Source organism: Nymphalis io, chromosome 9 (genome assembly GCF_905147045.1).
Source record: "Nymphalis io chromosome 9, ilAglIoxx1.1, whole genome shotgun sequence".
In the NCBI taxonomy this organism is placed as follows: domain Eukaryota; kingdom Metazoa; phylum Arthropoda; class Insecta; order Lepidoptera; family Nymphalidae; genus Nymphalis; species Nymphalis io.
In genome coordinates this window covers 8,409,770-8,430,645 of record NC_065896.1, presented here as the reverse complement: position 1 = coordinate 8,430,645, position 20,876 = coordinate 8,409,770, and the positions used below count along the sequence as shown (strand labels likewise).

Here is a 20,876-nt window from a genome sequence, read left to right as displayed (position 1 = left end):
AGTGTTGCGGAAAGAGAGGCGCGCTATCAAATATTTGTTGATAATTTAAAAAATGTAAACGAAATGAACGGGGATTCAGACGAGCCCGTCTTTGGTATTACCCAATTTTCTGACTATACAAAAGAGGAATTTATGAGGTTGTCAGGCTACGTAAGCAAAAAAGTGAGTATCCTTTAAAGTAAACCATTAGCATAGTTTTTACTCTTATATACACATGTGTTTAATATAATATTAAGTAATGAAGTGTTTCTTTTTTAAATATATTTTTTTTCTTAAAATATATTTTGTTGTATAAATTATTTTAAAAATTCCAATACAAATTAATTACCATTTCTAGTTCATGTTGTTTCGTTAGACGTTTCATATATACATAAAATTTCTTAAAATTAAATATGCCTATACTTTCTAATTAACTAACTTAATTATTTTACAGAATCTCCCGATCAGAGATTAGATCGTAGACAGAAGATCCAGATTCATTTTTGTCGAGAAATAGATGAAATGTATTTCGTTATTTCAAATATAGTATGGTCATAGCGTTTGTTTTTTTTAATTAATCCAATTTAAATCAGCGCGTTTAAATGTTTCCCTTCGTATCTATGATATTAGTGCGATTATTATTATTCTTTTAATTAAAGATTTATACTGAATTATTGTAATGCCTCCTTAAATACTATAGTATTGAGTTTAGTATTTTTTATTTGCGCCAACGATATTTTTGGCAGGACTTACACGTAAACATGCTACATATGTGTAAAGCAGTCCATGAATAAGCAGCAAGCAAGTGAGGAAAAAATTACATCCCTTCTTATCAAATGAAACTTTAAATAAGAATAAAATTAAGCAATTTAATGCAAACTTTTTGGAACCCTATAACTAAGGTGTAGGTAATCTGGGCTCTAGCCCAGCGAGTCTTGATTTGCAGGTGGGACCTGGGTCCTGGAGGACTTGGGGTCCCCCTCGGCAGGCCGGGCGACAGTGGAGGCGGTCCGTCCCCACTGGATGGAACGGAGTCACGGCACAGTCACATTCAGGCTGACGCAGGTACTTACCGGGCATGGTTGCTTCGTTAGGTATCTGCACCGGATAGCGAGGCGGGAGGTCCCTCTCTCCTATGACGAGTGCGGCGCGCCTTCGGACACGGTGCGTCACACCCTGATTAAGTGTGCTGCATTGAGGCCTCAGCGCCATTCCCTGGCGGCCATTGTAGGTCTCTTGGAGACCTCTCACTGACGAGAGTGATAAACGCCATGATCGGTAGCGATGAAGGAGATTTCTGCGAAAACGTCATGTCGCAGAAGGAGGCCGCGGAGCGGGAGCGTGAGAACAGTGCTTCCGCTGACCCGCTTCGCCAAGGAAGACCGGGGAGAAGACGCCGGCGCTATGCACACATTCTCCTCCCGCCGTAAGTGTCACCGCGGCTAGAGAGTCTCTGAACCCCGAGAACCCCATAGAATTCGGAGGCCTGCAGAGAGAGGCTAGTTTTTACAGGCAGAGGCAGGCTAGTTGGGTACCGCTAGTTTTTAGTGGGTATTCGGCGCCTTCGACGTCGGTGAGTCCACATACCCCCTCACCTTATGTGGGGGAAACGCGTAAACGCGTTTTCTAGCGGAAAAAAGGAGTAACCTTAAAAGTAAAAAGTACTTAATAATCTATATGTATAAATTCAAAACAAAATATTACTAAATAAGTTAAGACTAATAGAAAAAAAATTACAACGTAGTCAGTAATTGCAACCTAAAACACATAGTATTTAATATTTTCAAAATTGTAATTTTGTTAATTTTGTAAATTGTAATAATTAAGGTAATGAAAAAAACCAAAACAATTAGACGAAACAACGACAGAACAACGGAAACGCAAATTTGCACGACACGTAAATGCTAAAATGTATGGCAGAAAGTCACTCTGAAAATCTGGCCACCGCAATTCAGAAATTGACGTATTTAACACCACACTTAGGCCTAATGATCGTAAGATATTATTGTATCAACAAAAATATGTAAGCTTTTATAACTCAACTGATTTTGACGGAGTAAAGATTGAAGAGAACCTTAAAATAGTTCTTATAATAATTCTTAAAACGTTAATTTTAATAAAATTTTTAAAGATTACTCCAGACAAACAAGCAGACAGAGAGCCAAAAAAAAGTTTGGTTTTGGTGACTTGCAAATATTCATATTAACTTTAAAAAAAGGCAGTTATTTTGAAATGATAGATAGACATTTCTTTTTTATTTATTTGTATGTATATTATATATAGCATATAGATTATAGAGAGATATAAATTTGTCGAAATAAACTTTTGTTTGAATATTAAAAATACTCATTAAATGTTCTCGATGCTTCAACGCAGATTGGTGTTTATATAATCACAATATCCTCAATACCACGTTCTATAAAATTCAGCAAGTTATAGTAGGATATAAACTCTACATAAAAATAAAATATATTCACGAAAAAAATACTTACTTAAATGCATAAATAACATACATTTGCTAGTTCTCATTCGCGTTTAACGTACAATATTTTATCATTTTACATTTTATTTTAAGTTTTACAATAAAAATAAAACATATTTTGTATTCTGTTAGATATATTTTGTATCTTACCTGTTATCTGTGCCAACCTCTTTTGTGTGTTGTATTTAATAAATAATAATAATAATAAATTTATTTATTCCCTCCCACAGACAATAATGTTTACATTTTTTTTTCATATCTTAATAATAAATACAATTGTATGTGGGGGAGGCAGGAGCTCAAACTAGGTTGCCCTGTACTAAGGGTCTCTTGGTTCCCTCTCTTGATGTAGGTTTTAACTATTTATTTATTGAATTTTGTAGTACATAGGAGAAAGACTAAAACTTTTACAATATATTATCTAGTAATAAGTATAACTTATGATAATAGAAATAGAAAGATAATGTATGCTTGTGAATATGCGTGTGTATGCGCGTGTAGCGCATGTGTATGTAGTTTTATATGAATGGGTTTGTGTGTGTGAGTGTCATATATGTACGTGTGTGTGCGGTATGTATGCATATATATGTGTGAAAGTATTTGTGTATATGCTAAGGGTGAGTTGTTTATTATATTAAATAATCAATATCTAAAGTTTACATTATTTTATTTTTAATCTTATGGATAGTGGTCACCTTCGCTCATAGATACACACTCATAGAAATGTAAGTAGTATAAGCACCGTGAATGTATAACCAATTACGAGCTTAAAATGTTAACGTATCTTAACGTTTACGTCAATATTATTTATTATGGCTTATGTCATGTCTTACATGGTATAACAGTAATCCAGTAAATTCTATAGTATTTATAAGGACATGAAATTAACGCTCAGCCAGTGAATAGTCTAAAATTAAAAAGGGTGAAATGCCTAAATGCAGCCCCTTATCTCGTATGTTAATATTATACACTATAACATTCTCCGAAACGCGCCGAATTGTTTACTATAAGTTTGATGTATATTAGTGTTAGTTTTTTTAGTTAGGCATTACAAAAAAAAAAACATCAACTAATTTATAAGTATCGATGGACTTTTTTTGTCTCTACTCTTGTGTGGACACACTCTACGCTGTAAGTCCCACTAGATGAAGTGGGACCCCATACCCAAACCCATGTGGGACTCACCAGCGTTTAGTGCGCGTGTTACGTCGCTCAAAGGTCCAAAAACAGACGATATTTCATTTTTTTTATTTTATTAATCGTAATCTTAATTTGTGTATTGGTTTTTAATTTCTACAAAACATAATAGTAATTTGTCTTAATAATTCTGATTTGCGTGAAGCAACAATTATAAATTATTACCATAAACTTTAACGTTAATGTGATTGCTGGAAAACTATATAAGAGCTCTAATCAAATATCTGTACTCACTTTTAAGTTGATTTCATACGATTTGATATAAACCATACGAAATGCAACTAGTGACGTTTGCTGTTTTACTATTAACCGTCACTGTGACATACGTGTGCGAGAAAACCGCATTATGATTTGAAAGACGCTCCTGTTTTGTTTGAAAATTTTATCAGAGATTATAATAGACAATATAAGAGTTTTGCGGATAGAGAGGTCCACTATCAAGCATTTGTTGATAACTTACAAAGAATAAACGAATTGAATTACCCATACGACGGTTCAGATGCAACTTTTGGTATTAACAAATTTTCTGACTATACAAAAGAGGAATTTGATAGGATGAAAGGCTATTTAGGCTAAAAAGTGAGTATGCTTCAGTTTTTTATTCTTATATGTTTAATAGGTTATATAATGATGGTTTTTCTTTTATGATTCAAATAAACAAAATATTTTGTTAAAATATGTTTAGTTGTATAAATTATTTTTTCAATACAAATTAATTACCGTTTCTAGTCTATATTGTTTCGTTAGACGTTTCATACGGTTTTTTTTACATTGCAAATCGTTTTTAATGTACCTAAAAATTCTGAAATAGAGATGTTCATAATTTTCTAATTAAAACACTTAATTCTTTTACAGAAATGAATGATCCAAATTCATCTTCGTCGAAAAATAAATGAAATGTATTTCATTATTTCAAATATAGTATGATCATAGTGTTTGCTTTTTATTTAATTAATCCAATAAATCTGCGTGGTTAACTGTATAATAGAAAAAAGCAAGATTATTTGACATGATTGAATGCGGGATATAATATTTTATATTAGTAAATACATATTAAAATCTATTCCTTAATATTACGGCACAGTATGTTATTGACAAAATATTTGATTATGTCTATAACTATTGTTTTATTGGTATATATATTGTAAAGGCTACGAAAAAATGTGCAACTGTTAACACTTTCTTTTTCTGGAAAATATGTTGGCAGACTGGCAACGGAAGACTGGCTGACGGTCATGACCGTCCATAAGCATTGGGGCTGTAGAAATATTAACCATTCCTTACATTGCCAATGCTCCACCAATCTTAGTATCAACCTTAGCCTGTAACAACAAACACAAGTCAAAGTAAACAACATCAATCAATCAATCAATCAACAGCCAATCGTTGTCCATTGCTGAACATAGGCCTCTCCCAAGGTGCGCCAAAGCTCCCTGTCCTCCGCCTTCCGCATCCAGTTGGTGCCCGCCACCTTCTTAAGGTCGTCGGTCCACCTGGCTGGAGGGCGCCCTACGCTGCGCTTGCCGATTCGCGGTCTCCACTCTAGGACTCGTCTGCTCCAACGGCCATCGGTCCTACGACATACGTGACCAGCCCACTGCCACTTCAGCCTGCTAATTTTGCAAGCTATGTCGGTGACTCCGGTTCTTTTCCGGATAATCTCATTTCTGATCTTATCCTTCAAAGATACTCCGAGCATAGCTCGCTCCATAGCACGCTGAGCGACTTTGAATTTGTGGACTAGTCCCGCAGTTAGTGTCCACGTTTCGGCACCGTATGTCATGGCAGGTAAGACGCATTGGTTGAAGACTTTCGTCTTCAAACATTGCGGTATAGACGACTTGAGGACTTGACGAAGGTTGCCAAATGCTGCCCATCCCAAGCGAATTCTTCGATCGGCTTCCTTCTCGAAGTTGTTCCTACCGACTTGTATTATCTGTCCTAGGTAGGTATATTCACTAACAACTTCGAGAGGTTTCCCCTCGACGTATATCGGTCCCGGCACGACATGCCTATTGAACATGACCTTGGTCTTGTCCAAGTTCATACCGAGACCGACACACCGGGAAGACTCGCCTAGGCTACGCAGCATTTCGGTGAGTTGTTCCAGCGACTCTGCTATGATGACGATATCGTCGGCAAATCGAAGGTGTGAGATGTACTCGCCGTTTACATTGACTCCATACCTAGTCCAATCCAGCGTTTTGAAAACGTCTTCCAACGCGTTGGTGAACAGTTTCGGGGATATTACATCCCCCTGTCTCACCCCTCTGCACAGTTGGATCGCCTTCGTCTTACAGTCCTGGATGTGGACAGTCATTGTAGCGGCGTTGTACAGACATCTCAGTACCTCGATATATCTCCAATCGATATGACATCTCTGCAATGAGTCGAGCACTGCCCAGGTTTCGATGGAGTCGAAGGCTTTCTCGTAGTCCACAAATGCCATACACAGCGGCTGATTGTACTCTTCGGTCTTCTGCACAATCTGCCGAACAGTATGGATGTGGTCCACGGTGCTGTAGCCTGATCGAAAGCCGGCTTGCTCTGGGGGCTGGAACTCGTCAAGTCGTCTGGCGAGACGGTTCGTGACGACTCTTGAGAACAGCTTATACACGTGACTCAGGAGGGAGATTGGTCTGTAGTTTTTCAAGAGGGTTTTATCACCTTTCTTGAAAAACAGTACCACCTCACTCCCGCTCCACGTTTCCGGGGTCTTGCCAACAACATCGATTCTCAATATGCGATAAAGTAAAAAAGTTCTGTACAGAGCGATGGTGAAGTTAAGTGTTATCGGGATAAGTGGGTTTTTGGATAAGATTAAAAGACAAAAATATGAATCCTCAAATGAAATAAACGTACATTCGTCATCAATTTAATTAAATGGTTAGAAAATAAAATTATTATTTAAATTTCATTTTGTGATTGGTTTTGGTTTGTTCTCAACAGCTAGCTAGCTATATGTAACTCCATAATTTACTTTTCCATATCGAATCGTCGGTTATACGTACATGGCACTGTTAATTGATGATTGAACTGAGCCGAGATGGCCCAGTGGTTGGAAGACCAACCACTGAACAGAACAGAGAGGGAGATCCTGGTCCGTGAAGTCGGACAAACTGTTCCTGCGAGCGGTCGTGTCGGCGATGTTCCGCAGGGAATCTGCGTGGAGGGCCGTAACCTCCTCCTGTGAGAGTCATGGTCTTGAAGGAGACGGCAGAGCGAGAGCGGGAAAGCTTGCTCGGCGGAGACGACGCAGTAGACGTAGAGCGTAAACCTGGGGCCGTAAATGCATGAGGTGGGGGCTCACGAGTCCTATTTCAGACGGCCCTGAGGAGGACGGTAGCCGGGATGGCCTCGCGCTGCCGTACGCAATAGCGAGGAGTGTGGGGGGCGAGATTACCTTCACCCCTTGTGGAGAGTTCTGTCGTGAACCAGCGGAGCACACCATGGGCGGGGCTGCGGATGCGTTATATCAACACGATCCCGCAGCCTCTCCGATCCATGCCAAGGATGGCCATCACAGTGTTATTAGTGGGTAAGAATCCCACATAACCCGGTTCCCTTTCCCCAAGGGATGCCGGGTAACTTTTTGAAGGTTTCCACTGTGAGAAAAAAAGTGGTTGGGAGACGTAAATATCAACCTATTATTCAATTTTCATGTTTTTTTGAAATAATTGAAATGAAGGCATTATTCATTTTGAGCGCAGCGTTGAAAGAAAACATCGTGAGCCACATGTGCATGGAGCAATGCGGTGGAATAGATGCAAAGCTTTTCATCAAAAAGAGTGGGATACCTTAGTCCAGCAGTGGGACATGACTGACTATTAATAATTATTAATATAACAAACTAAATAAAAAAAATAAAACTAAATACCGCAGACACATATACATTTATCATTCATGTGTAATATATTTAATTTGTTTTGCAAGATTATTATCATATATTCTGTAATCCGATTAGCCTTATTTTATAATTATCCATCATTTATTAAAATGAAATATAACGCTGTTAATTACGAAGTAAATAAATAAGAGTTTTACTGGAAAATGAAATAAAATATTGTTTATTAATTTACAGCACTGAGTGATTCGTCTTTGAGAAACTTAAAACTGTGGCTAAAGTTAATATAAAGTTACGCTTCTTGTGTGTCCGTTTGTTTGCTAAATTCTTCTTAAGCTACATGCTGAATTTTGATTTCCCTATTATTTCTCCGGAATATTTTTTACATAATATATATAAATATTTTATTTGTTTTATATGAATAGATTAATAATTACAGCTATAATTGATGTTTCGTAATGAAATCCATATGCTTTCAGGGTGCAACAAGGCTTCCCATGACTTAATTATAAGCAATACTTTAAATTAATGAGGTAAAAATATATAAGCATTCATTTATAAACTATGTTTTTCACTCCGATAGGTCATTCGACTTGCTACCGTTCAAGCTATTAACGCGAAGTTCATGTCTTCGCTGTGACGAATATTACACGTACTCACGGTATATAATCCTGTAGGTTTGCTTTATAGTGTTAATGCACTAAGGTACGGTAATGTTATATATAATTTTGGGACTCGGCTCTGTCCTTGAAATAAGTACAGCCGCGGTACGTAAACATACATTATTTCAATGTCATCTACCACAGTTTCTTTATAGTTTTGCTATTTTAAATATCATATTTTTATTTAAAAAAAGGAAGTGTTCAATAGAAATAAATGATGTATTTTTGGATTATTAGTAGATATAGTAAAAAAAAAACTACTTAAATTAATATAAAATAATAAAATATGTAATTGTATTACAAAATTAATTTAAATTCAAGTATTAACAAATCGCCCGTTTATAAAATCATCACAGCGTTCGTTCGCACTGCGGCGCATTCGCGACTCTTGTGTACCGAGTGAATACCGAACTCGAGCCGCGTAGGTATGACTTACGTTCCAACCATTTGTATGAAGGTATAGAATACTGATAGATAACGTTACTGCGACTACGGTTACGGTAGTTGAAATAGGAAATCTTCATTTTATGTTAGTTTTCCAACATGCGCATATTAATCCATACATGTCATGTGGTAATAATAACAATCCTTAACTATTCAATGACTACGGACTATAAGAGATTTCTTAAAAACATGACATTGTAACATTAAGACTACGACAAGCTATTTCATGTGCCCTTAACGAAATTAACTTAACAAAACACGGGACAAAACATTAATACTAGACATATTCAGGCAATAAATAGGCAGTTCGTCTCAGATGAATCAGTTAAACCTGAATTGAGCAATGGAAAAATTGTGTATTAAGTCAATACACCACCTACTCGTAGATTATTCAACTCTCGAAAAATTCGAGTAGCTAGAAACAAAGCCCCGGGCACACAGTATGAAAACTTTACACTAGCACCAGCTGGAAAATGGCTTCAAAAGATTTTTCATCACTTAATAAATTCTATTAACAAAGAACCTTTTGTATTTTCGCCCTGAAAACCTCTATCGTTATTATTATTTTTTAATTTCTCTAACAGAGTTGTATTCTATTATATAGGAAGACATAAACCCGTTGTACGGAAAAATAACTAAGGCATTTTTTTTTCTATTTTTTAGGCATTTTTTTTTAATTTGTATTTTAATTTGATTAAGTATAAAAAAATAAATATAACCCTAAATTTTCAACCTCCTAATCCATCATCCCATTTTGTAATCACGATTTTAGAATTTTTCTATAAACAATATCAAAATAATTATTTATAGTGAACCTCATCGAACTTTCGTCTACGTCATTCACTAGAAGCGTCGAGTAATTTTGACATTTAAAAATTTACAAAATATTTAACGATTTATGTAATTGATAAGAAATATAAACGATGATATTAAAAAGGTTGGTAAAATACTAAAAGATCGAATACATTATCCGTATACCGTATATATACAAAATAACGAAAATGTGCGTGTGAGCATGTCACCATTTGATATGAACGGTTTGCTCATCGGACGTATCCAGTAGCAAGGGTGTTCCTGAAGTCCATTCGCACACGAAAAAATATCGCAAAGGAATTCGTTCCTTCCCGGGTCTGTTCTTCCCCAACCGTACATTTTTTTGTTATTGTTTTAATTTACACGGGACTTATATCGTGTCTTCATCGCAATTTTATGGAGAAGAGTCAAGAAACCGAAATTGTAGCACGTGTAAATCATGCAATCTTGAAAAATAATTTAATTAATCATGTAAATTAATTCAAGTATTACATACATTCAACATACACATGATTCGAGTGTTTACTATTGACAGTATAATCAGAGAAATGATAGTATAATCATATGCTCAGCGTCAAAAAAACTATCGAAATAAAAAAAAAAAAACAATACAATGACCATTATTTATCAAGCAATTATAACAATATTTAATTTATAGTTGACTCTGTTTTGATTGTTTGAAACTTTTAAAGACATTTTTGATGTTTAATTTATTGTTAAACGGCTTAAATTACTTTGACAATATTCAAAATGAAATCCTTTAGAAATAATATCATTATTCTGAATCAAATTTAATTATTTAATGCAATAAGTAAAACTTAGCACCATTTGAATTTGAATTCTGTTAGCAGCGCCACTTTCGAACGGATTATGTTTGTTTATACAATCAATCAATCAATCAACAGCCAATCGTTGTCCACTGCTGAACATAGGCCAAGGTGCGCCAAAGCTCCCTGTCCTCCGCCTTCCGCATCCAGTTGGTGCCCGCCACCTTCTTAAGGTCGTCGGTCCACCTGGCTGGAGGGCGCCCTACGCTGCGCTTGCCGATTCGCGGTCTCCACTCTAGGACTCGTCTGCTCCAACGTTTGTTTATACAGTTTGGGTGAAATAAATCATCTCGAGTTTTGTAAAAACTATATTTCAAAAAATATTTAGCAGTAATTCAATTTGTCTGTTTTAATAGAAACTGTTAGTTGCTAATAATTGAATCGATTGAAAGGTAACAGAATGACGCGGTTGCCTGGAATTATCAAAGGATTTAACCACAATATTCAGTAGATATAATTTATATGGCAGAACAATGTTTTCCGGGTCAACTAGTATATATAATATATTCATATATAATTGTAGATAATATATGTGTGATATCTATATAAGTGTATTATTTCGATATAAAATCATTTGTAGCTCGTATTTAATTAATCAAAAAAAATTTCATCAAACTTAATTACTATATAATAAATTTGTTAAATCTCAAAACAATGAAGGCTCTCACTTTAAACAGAATATTGAATAAACAGTATAATATTCCGTCAATAATCTCAATAATCGTGTAGTTTTCCATTATTTTCTGTAAGCGTGCATTACGATCGCTATTCAGACGTGTGGAATAAAGGCGAAAATACGAAAAAAACGGGTTGCGGTTTCGATATCAACGTGCATGCGATTTGACTCGCGGTCTGCGGTTCGCATTTAACTGATGTGAACACACAACTAGCTGCATTATCATACTATTTTCAAATAGTTATTGTACTGTAAATTAATTCGATATTTATGTAAGCCAATTATGTCAGTCATGTCGCTTTAAATCTGTTCAGCGTGTTTGTTTCATGTTAGGTCGAGCCGGCTCGGTTATGGCTGTGGGTTATCTAATGATATGCTGAAATATATTATATTCGTGTCGGATTGATTCGATTAATTTATTATTATAAATCTGTTATTTAGAGATTAGAACGTTAAAAAATAAGTACATTTTTTTTGTACGTTAACTGATTTATCGCTAATGGCTTGACCGATTTGAATGATTTAAACTTTATTCCTTCGAAATAGTTCCCAAGGAGCAATAAAAAAAATGATAAATATAAAATACTGGTGGTAAGGCTTGGTCCGGTTTAAAGGGTGAATGAGCCAGTGGAATTACAGACACAAGGGATATAACATCTTGGTTCCCAAGGTTGGTGGCGCATTGACGATGTAAGCGATGGTTAAAATTTCTTACAATGCCAATGTCTATGGGCGTTGGTGACCACTTACCATCAGGTGACCGATATGCTCGTCCGCCTACCTATGCAATAAAAAAAAAAAAGCAGTACCTAAGTGAGTTTTAACGCTCACGACTGAATATATTTCACGCATCGTATGACTAATTGTCATTATTATATTTAAATTAGCGGAAAATTATAGAAAGCTGAAGTAATTGGTCAAATGCAAAATTTAATTTATAATGAAATATGACGCTTTGAACGCTGGTTGTAATGAAAATAGGGATAAAATATTATTTTCCGTTATAGACGAATATAAACATAAATAGTGATACAAACGTGTAAATGATATTTTCTTGAACTCAAAATTTTTGTCTTAAAACTTTACATTTTAAAAAGTACTTTAAGGATTAATATTAGGTATTTGTAATTTTTTTCAAGTTAAAATATATGGTTAATATTTGCGCTAAAGTTTTTCAATTAAATATACACTAAGTTGTAAGTGACTGCTCGAGAAGTTAGATATTATGATCATCGTAAGTGTATGTTACGAAGTCTTTTTGTAAGTAACTAGTATTAGTGTCGTTGTTCGAAATTTACCCATAATCATTATTAAATAACATGTTTAGATTTTTTTTTCTATTCTTTTTACGGCTGTACGGACTGCCTAGCGATGTATACTACAAACTATAATAAAACTATAATAAAAAATTCCAAGTCCTGTAGAAAGGCATACACGAGAGCGGATGCACAGCGCATTGTACAGATTGGTCATGACCTTGTTTCGCATCCTAGGGGCTCCCGTAGCTTCTGGCGTCTGACCAAGTCTGTGCAAAACAATTTCTGCCAACCTTCGCTGCCACCGCTCAAATCCGGACGGATCGCTAGCTCACAGTCCGCAAGAGCAAGCTGATCTCCTGGCTAAACTCTTTGCCGACAATTCCGTCATCGATGATTGTAGTGCACTGCCACCTACAATACCTGCATGTGGCCATACGATGCCTGACATTAAAATCAGGCAACGTGATGTGCGTGCGGAGCTGTAATCACTTGATGTACGGAAAGCTAGCGGTCCCGATGGAATACCAGCCATAGTGCTGAAGAAGTGCGCAGCGGAGCTGTCTCCTGTGTTAACGCGCCTGTTCCAACTTTCTCTCTCTTCGGGAAGTGTGCCGGAGGCTTGGAGAAGAGCTAATGTGCAAGCGGTTCCCAAAAAAGGGGATCGGTCTGACCCGGCAAATTATCGGCCAATAGCTATCACCTCAGTACTTTGTAAGGTGATGGAACGGATTTTAAACAACCAACTGATCCATTACCTAGAAGATCACTGTCTGATTAATGATCGTCAGTACGGGTTTCGACCAAAACGGTCCACAGGTGATCTTCTAGCGTACGTCACACACCTCTGGGGTGAAGCTATCGACAAGCATGGAGAATCGTTGGCTGTCAGCCTCGATATCTCCAAGGCTTTCGACAGGGTCTGGCACAGAAGTCTTCTCTCCAAGCTACCGGCATATGGTCTGCCTGCTCAGCTATGCACCTGGATTGCCAGCTTCCTATACAAGCGTAGCCTTCGTGTTTTAGTAGATGGTTGCGCTTCACAATTCTATGTAGTGAATGCTGGCGTCCCCCAGGGATCTGTGCTATCTCCCACACTCTTTCTTTTGCATATCAATGATATGCTCTCTCTTGGGAACATACATTGCTATGCAGATGATAGTACAGTGCATGGTGGATACCACGGACGCGCAGTGGCTGGGCGGGCGGAAACTGAGGAGAGGCGGGAGAATCTTGTCATTGAACTCGATAGGACGTTAGAGCTCATCGCCAAATGGGGCTCTGATAATCTTGTTGAGCTTAATGCCAAGAAAACACAGGTATGCGCTCTCACGGCGAAAAAGTCAACATTTTCCCCTCTTCCCTCCCTCTGTGGTACTCCGCTGGTGATGCAAAGCAAAATCGCCATGCTGGGGATTGACGTTCGCTGCGACCTTAGTCCAAGGGATTACAACGAGGCTGTTATAAAAACAGCTTCACGGAAACTCGAAGTTCTGAACAAGGTGCGGCGCTTTTTCACGCCACAACAACTGTGCCTGCTGTACAAAACACAGGTACGGTCTTGCGTGGAATATTGCTCGCACCTTTGGGATGGCTCCGCTAAGTACCTACTTGAGGCCTTGGACCGGTTGCAGCGACGTGCCGTACGCATTATTGGCGACGTAAAGGTCACAAACACCCTTGAACCTTTACAATTGCGTCGTGAAATAGCAGCACTGAGCGCTTTCTATCGACTGTATCACGGCGAGTGCTCTGAGGAATTATTCTCTCTAATTCCTGCTTCCCCCTTCCTTCTTAAGTCCACGCGAGCTGGTTCTCGATGTCACCGCCTAACTGTGACATCAATTCCATCGCGAACAAAGAAATTTGGCAACTCCTTTCTTTGTCGCACTTCCAAAAAATGGAATTCCTTACCAGCTCACGTGTTCCCCTCCTCTTACAATCCGGGTTCCTTCAAACGAGGCGTGAAGAGGCATCTTGCGGGCCGGCAAGGCGAAGGCGGCTAGTGCAGAACGTTTTTCCCGTCTGTACTGGCCGTCGTCGCGTTTGGACTCAACTACCACTTACCATCAGGTGGAGTAGAGTCATTTGCCCTCCCGGCGAATATAAAAAAAAAAAAAGTATAAAGTACCTGGTTCGATCCAGATTCCATCATTCACTCCATGTATTGTCGTCTCCACTCCTATCACAAGCATTACGCTTAATTAGAGAGGTAAATAGGACTATTGGTAGTTTCCTGAAAATAGGCATGGCAATTATTCTATTACAAAAAAGTGAATATTGATATATTAAAGCTCATCAATAGCTACCAAATTAAAAAAGAACAAACTTTTGTCTATCGGATATATACATACATAAATAGAAAACAAGTAAGTACATATTCTTCTATGTGTAGTAGGGATTACCTTGATTTGAAGATTTCGGTGAAAAAAGGTTTCTCTAGAATTGTATTAAATAAAACGAGTATGTTTTCATTGCATACTGGACATAATTAATGTAAATTGAAAAAAAAAAAAATTAAATCGGCGGTTACGTTGTAAGTTACGTTTTATGGTGGTAGGGCTTTGTGCAAGCTCGTCTGGGTAGGTACCACCCACTCATCAGATATTCTACCGCAAAACAGCAATACTTGATATTGTTGTGTTCCGGTTTGAAGGGTGAGTGAGCCAGTGTAATTACAGGCACAAGGGACATAAAATCTTAGTTCCCAAGGTTGGTGGCGCATTGGATATGTAAGCGATGGTTGACATTTCTTACAATGCCAATGTCTAAGAGCGTTGGTGACCACTTACCATCAGGTGGCCCATATGCTCGTCGGATAAAAAAAAGTGCATATTTTAAGGTCTTTTAAAATTTATTATATAATATGTACGTGTTGTGATTGTCTTGAATTACTCTATTAATATAAAGTTTTTGTAAAACGTACGCAAATTTTTTTTCTCTTTTGTCACGTGTACTAAACCGCAAGAGCTTAAAATTTCTTAAATAATAATCAAATGTTTTCAATTTAATAAATTTAATTAAAAACAATGCAAATTTTTCATACATTTTCACATTTTTTTTAAACATTATTTCAATTTACAGAAAATATAGTCGGAAAAATCCTATTTCATTTGTATAGATGATAAAATCTCTCAAAAGCATGACTCGTTATTTCAAAAGGGGTCAGTTACATAATATTTATTAACAGAAAAAAAAATAATCTATTCAGCAAATGACAGATTGACTATATTACTAGGTCTACTCATTTAGTATTGAAATGTTTACTATGCGAGTACTGTGCAATTTATCAGTTGCGACATTACACGAATAAGAACAACGATTACTTATTTATAATAGGATACTCGGTGTAGATTCTACCTAGAAAAGACGGCAAGAAAAGCAGTAGTTACTTTTAACGAACACATAATGTATATTTCTCATAGCTTAGGGATCATATTCATTTTTGGTTTAAGTAATATGATCCATGGTTTCGAGACAGATTCAGATAATATTGTACGTAGAATTCGAATTATTCTTATACACAAATATACATTTATTACAATTATAATCGCTAGTAGGTATATATATTTCTGCTTAACCGATTCCATGCAAGTCAGTCTCCAATATTGGTGGCGCATTGGCGATGCATGGATGGATGGTTAATTTTCTTACAGTGCCAATGTGTTATAGTCGTTGGCGACAACTTACCATTAGGTGACCTATTCACCAATTCGCATTCCTATTTTTATAAAACAATGTTGAATAATTAAGGTAAAGCTTGTTTTAAATAAGATTTTTTTTAACTTACTAATTTGTATTCAATATTTGTTTATCTTTTAGTCTGGTGTTTAAAATTTAGGATAGCGTAATCGAATTTCGTTATGAGGTTGTGTGGAGGCAATCACGACGATGGTCTCGTTCAATTAACGACAAAATTATGCCTGGCCTGATGACACTGGCCGTTATATCTTCATTAATTTTTAATTAAAATAATTAAGTATTTATTTACCAATTAAACTTAGAATTAATTGGATGAGTATGGATAATATATTCGTGAAACCGTTTTATTTGACTACTGCTGCCATTTTATAATATAGTATTATAATATTTATAGACATTTCAAATTATTTATAGAATTGTTGATCGCATAAATTACAAACAAATGTAAAAGTAATCCCGGTAGTTTACAATTAATTAAAATTAATTACGAATACACCGATTAACATCTTTTTTAGAAAAAAAAAACACTCAGAAACTTTATTAACGCTCATTTGAACATCGCCACCTTGCATCATTATTAACTAACACCCTAACCTTAACTTTAATAAATTACCAACTATTATGATTTTCCTACCTTCTCTTTTATTCTATGTTGTAAAATATATTAATAATATTGTGATATAAACATAAATAGTCTGATGTACAATAGCACATACAATAGCATAATTCATCCTAAGCACCTACCTTTAACAGCACCAACTAGCTTACGTAGACTGGGTCCAGTACGTGTCTTCCATAAGTTACACGCTGCTGACGGAACCAAGGAGTGTCGTCCACACTTATATATATATGATGATAGAACACACAGAGAACACAGATTACAGTTTGTAATGAGGGCGCGTAAAATATCGACCGGTCATTTCGGATAGGCATCGATCACGTTGAGGAGAGAATTAATGCATGTGGCGCTGTAGTCGCGCGTCTTACCAATAGGAAAATTTCTATTTGGTTCCTCTATTGCGAATGAAGAAAGTACTCAAACTCATTCCAAAATAAATAAATAAAAAAACTATATAAATTTTGTTTGTAAAAATTGTGTTGTCTTATAAATGAAAATAAAAATTGATGAGTAATTAAAACTGTAGCTTAAATTATGATAAGAAAATATTAATTAGAAATTTATTGTTGTATATATATATGTTCAGAACAATTGGGAGTAAAATACGTAAAACGGTAAAATAAAAGTAAATAAAAGTTGTGAATTTGTGTGCAATATAATAATATTATAATAAAGACTTTATTGTCAATTAATCGTTTGGATCTAATTATTTAAATATTACTGTTGTTACTGTCAATTATATTCAAATTCTGATATTTGGTGTAAGAGTAATTATTTTATTATTACCTTATTTTTTTATTTAATCGAAGTAGTTAAATTTAGTAAGTTATTATTACGTTAATTCAAACAAACATTTAACTATACATCATGTGTTCAAACCGTAGCCGTATATCAAATTAGTTCATTAACATGAACTTAAGCCCGTTAACTACCAGCAGTTCTGTAATATATAGAAGATGAAACACTTAGTGCCGGCGGCAGACAAGTCAAGTTCTAAAGTAAAACTTCAGAATTGAAGCTGTTGTCTACGAACGATACCGCGTAGAGGCAATAATGAAGACGTCGATGGGAACCATTAAATTTACTTGAAAATGAGGCTGCGGTAGATGGGCTTTGAGTTTGTGAGGAGAAATAATGAGCCTGGAGATTTTCGAATGGACGGATGTCACGGACTGATTTGCAGTGACCTTTTCCTTAGATAAACTTAAGAGAAATAATTAAATTTCAACTCAAACTGAACTTTCCGTAAAACGAACGTGGTCTGTGTTTTTAGTTAAAACGAGAGCTTGAATCTAAAGACATTTATTTAAAAGATTTATTTAATTCGGGATGACGTATGGAGCCTCATTTCTGTATTAAGTTTTTATTGAACTTGTAGAGTATATTTTTAACAAATCTTTGACTTACTATCGCCCTTATCAATATTTTCAACTATAATTTAAGAACATTGAATTCACGTTTGTCACGGTAATAGTCTTAATATAAAGTATAATATTATATATAATGTTATATATTAAAACATTTTACAAAACGCTCTGCATATTTTGTTATAATTTTACGTATTTTAGTTTGTTTTTTTAGTTAGGCATTACAAAAATACGTCCTCTTTTATTAGTCAATATCAATGAAGTAAAATATAATAATCTGTTTTAAATACAAAACTAAAATAATTTAAATCATTAATTCTTATTACAAGTTATTTTTTTTTATCTTTTTAAGTTTACATTTTTAAATAATAAATATTTTGATTGCATTGTAGTGTATTGTGATTTTGATGTATTTATTTATGTTCAAAAATTATGCTAATTTCAGTGTAAAAGTTTGAGGAAATTTGCAATAATTTAGCGTTTTTCAATTAATTACTTACAAAGGTATAAATTATACAATATAAGATAATTGAGACGTTATCAGTATTCTAAGAGTACCAGGAACATAACAAGTGTCACATTCAATGGTGAAAAACAAAAGTATCAGTTTACATCGATACAAGCGGCGAGGGTAAATTGAAGTTGAGCTCGGGGCTAGAATCGGCAAGTTTGATCACCGACGAGACCATTCCGGGGATTTGTGATACCCTCGTAAAATGTTCTAGAAACTGAAAGGATTCCATTCGCAAAATCCTATCAAATAACGTGATATTTGTAAACCTCTGATTCTTATAAATAATAATCTAATTTTGGTGTAAGTCACGAGTTAATTTATTTTTATGGTATGTATACCCAGTGTGTAAAAAAATGGTTTGTTTATTTTTCAAATGCAAATACTAATGTATCTTTATATAGGATAACATCCTATAATAAAAAATAAAATAAAAAATAAATAAAATAGACGATAAGAATGGCATTATATGCATGTAATAATTTTTTTTTATTATTAGTTAGGCCGATGGGCATATGGGCGATGGGTGTTAGTAAGTTGTCCGCCCATAGACATTGGCGATGTACAAAATATTAACCATTCCATACATCGTCAACGCGCCACCAACCTTGGGAACTAAGATGATATATCCGTGGTGCCTGTAGTTACACTTGGTCACTTACCCTTCAAACCGTAACACAACAATACTAAATATTGCTGTTTGGCGGTTGAACATATTAGAAGTGGTTGGTACACACTTCAAGTAAAAGTAAATATGTTTAATTTTTTTTGTGCGTGGAGTACACTCCATGCACACAACTAACATTATATATATTAAAATAATATAACTTTGTGTAGCTGTAAAATGTTTTATTATCTTAAGTATTTAATTTAAAACATATTTATCCTTTGCACTATATAATTTCAATTAATATCTAAGAAGTTATAGTAGAATTAAAAGTCTCGCGCACCAAATTATTGTGGCGGTCAGCGGTGCGACGGCGAGGAAGTCAGCGCAGCCCCCCGGCTCGGTTACGCGGAGCGGAGGGTGTTCAGTCGTGGACGTTGCAGTGCGGCTTATGTGAATTTAATATAGATTTGCACTGAGTGTGCGCGCTAAAATACACAACTTTAGACTCCAGAGAATTAGAATAAAATAGAATTTTTTGACAGAAAATAATTATTATTTATGCCCCGACCCGGGGCTTGACCCGGAGCTCGAACAGTATTCACATTGAACAATTTTGTGTTGAGTAACAAAAAGTTCTTATGTATTTCGAAGATGTCACGCAATTGTTAAAATAACAATAAATATATTTTGTAATATATTTGTCAATTAAATAAGGAAAAAGTAGTGTATTATTAGCAGGTTTAATATCGCATCTGTGTTAATAAACTTAAAATGAAATATACAATAATAAACATGTCTAAGAACAAGTTGTACGTATGTATATTACTATATGTATGTTGTAATGTAGTTGCTATATAAGGCCAGAATGTTATTGGCATTGGTCATTCTAACCTTCATTCCGAACCGGTTGATCGTTACGAGGAAAACAAAACAAGCGATGAAACTCATCAGTTGCATTGCACTATTTGTCGTAGCCGCTATGGCGAGCAGTGACAGACCACAGTACAAGCTAGAAAACGCGCCGGCTCTGTTTGATAAATTTATCAAAGATTTTAATAAACAGTACAAAGATGAAGCGGATAAGGCGGCCCATTACGAGGCATTTGTGAAGTCCTTGGAGACAATAAATAAAGCAAATGCGGAACAATCCAGTGCAACGTTCGATATAAACCACTTAGCGGATTACACGCCTGAGGAACGGAAACATCTATTTGGTTTGAGATTGCCAGGTAAGTTGCGTTTTATATTGCGATCACTGTTTAAATAATAACACTAATTACAAGATGATTATTAAGAAACTTATACTTTTTGTGCGTTGATTATAATATAACTACATACCTACAATAAATAACAAATAGATGAAACACTTTTCAATAGTGATAATAGCTTAACAAAATACCTTTTTTTGTATTATTTTCTTATTTAAATTATAATTTGTATATTTGTAAGTTAATATAAAACATTAAAAAAATAACATCGTTTTGTTTTTCAGAAAAAAAGAAAGAATAAGGATTGGTTGGAAGACATCATTGTGACAGTGATAATTGATAAAAATGTAAAATTATATTAAAGTCTTAACACTCAGTATTTGTTTCATTATAATATTATTATACCATATATTTCAAAATGACAAAATATAAATATGATATAAAATTAAAATATATATAAATAAAACATTAATATTATGTTGAATGTTTGCATTAGGCAATAGCCTGTGTTTATCACAATGTATGTAGGTGTTATCAGTAATTTAAAAGCAAATAATAAATAACACTGTTTATGATAACTCATAGAAGGATTGCACACGTACATATAAATATAAACGCTCGCTTCGTAACTACATGATTACATGTAGTCTGCTTATATACAATTTTATATATTTTTTAT

At 35.2% G+C, this 20,876-nt stretch overlaps 1 long non-coding RNA gene across 1 annotated transcript; it reads left to right on the top strand.

Moving 5' to 3' along the window:
- The first annotated feature begins 19,311 nt into the window (after nucleotides 1-19,311).
- Nucleotides 19,312-20,573, top strand: LOC126770688 (uncharacterized). The gene is made up of 2 exons (XR_007669472.1): nucleotides 19,312-20,218; nucleotides 20,482-20,573. It is a non-coding gene; the product is annotated as an uncharacterized LOC126770688 (long non-coding RNA).
- The last annotated feature ends 303 nt before the right edge of the window (nucleotides 20,574-20,876 follow it).